The sequence below is a fragment of the Carlito syrichta genome, unplaced genomic scaffold (genome assembly GCF_000164805.1).
Source record: "Carlito syrichta isolate Samal-C Ts95f unplaced genomic scaffold, Tarsius_syrichta-2.0.1 Scaffold297516, whole genome shotgun sequence".
Classification (NCBI taxonomy): Eukaryota; Metazoa; Chordata; class Mammalia; order Primates; family Tarsiidae; genus Carlito; species Carlito syrichta.
In genome coordinates this window covers 19,056-20,141 of record NW_007241612.1, presented here as the reverse complement: position 1 = coordinate 20,141, position 1,086 = coordinate 19,056, and positions in this window count along the sequence as shown.

Sequence of the window (1,086 nt, the reverse complement as noted above, 5' to 3'; positions counted from 1 at the left end):
GTGTCCGATGGCTACCTGTATATCTTCTTTTGAGAAGTGCCTATTTATTTCTTTTGCCCACTTTTTAATGGTGCTGTATGTCCATATATTCTTGATTCACTAATAACTATCTTACATCTCTACAATTCTTCCATACTTTAGCTATTAAGCTATTATCTAAGGGTGGCCATTTTTTATGTCTATTTCATAATGAGTGTCAACTCCCTATGCCTATATGACATCTAAATTTAACTTATTTTCTAATGCTAACACTTCTCTTCTTTGTAAATCTTTTATTAGTACCATATGTTTTACCAACACTTTAAAAAATCTCTGGACAGGATTTAGGTATCTTGCTTTCAAGTCCAACTTATTTCTCTTCTCATAAATTTCTTAGTGATCATAACTGATCATTCTTTTTTCCTCATGTTATTATTTTAGTCATTTAATCCCAGTATTGATTGGTTCATGAAATACAGACAAACTTTCTTTCTCTTCTTTTATTATTCAAAGTCCAAAGAGCACTATTCCAGGGATTAAGAAGCATAGAATTACGCACCAGTCTCATGGAGATATGCTCATGTAAATAAAAGCTACATAAAATGAATCCTGGGGGGCAAAGACAAGGACAACGATTCATTCCTAATACAGTGAACACCAAATACACACACACACACACACACACACACACACACACACAGAACTGACTCTGCTTGAGGCTATTTCTAAATTCTGGGAGTTATAATTTTTAAATTATTCACAGTCACACTGTTGACAATGTTAAAATCAGAAACATAAAAGAAATTAACAATCTCATTTTATGGACAGTTGGATAGACTAATCATACATAAAAGAAAAATTTACCACATGGCAGGAATGGTGCTTGCTACACAAGTCCCTTTTGAGAGCTAACGCAGGAGAAGATTTTTTGGTTGGCAAGTCCACATCAAAAGGTAGGGCCAAACAGTGGCCGAAGAGCAAGTTGAGTGGCTACTTTTGGGAGTTCACAAGAGGGAGGAGTGATGAAGGATCTAGTCTGGGACTAAGAAATAGCCCAGGTGTTTCTTAACTTCTTTAGACACTTATATCTGGCTCTTAATACCAGTT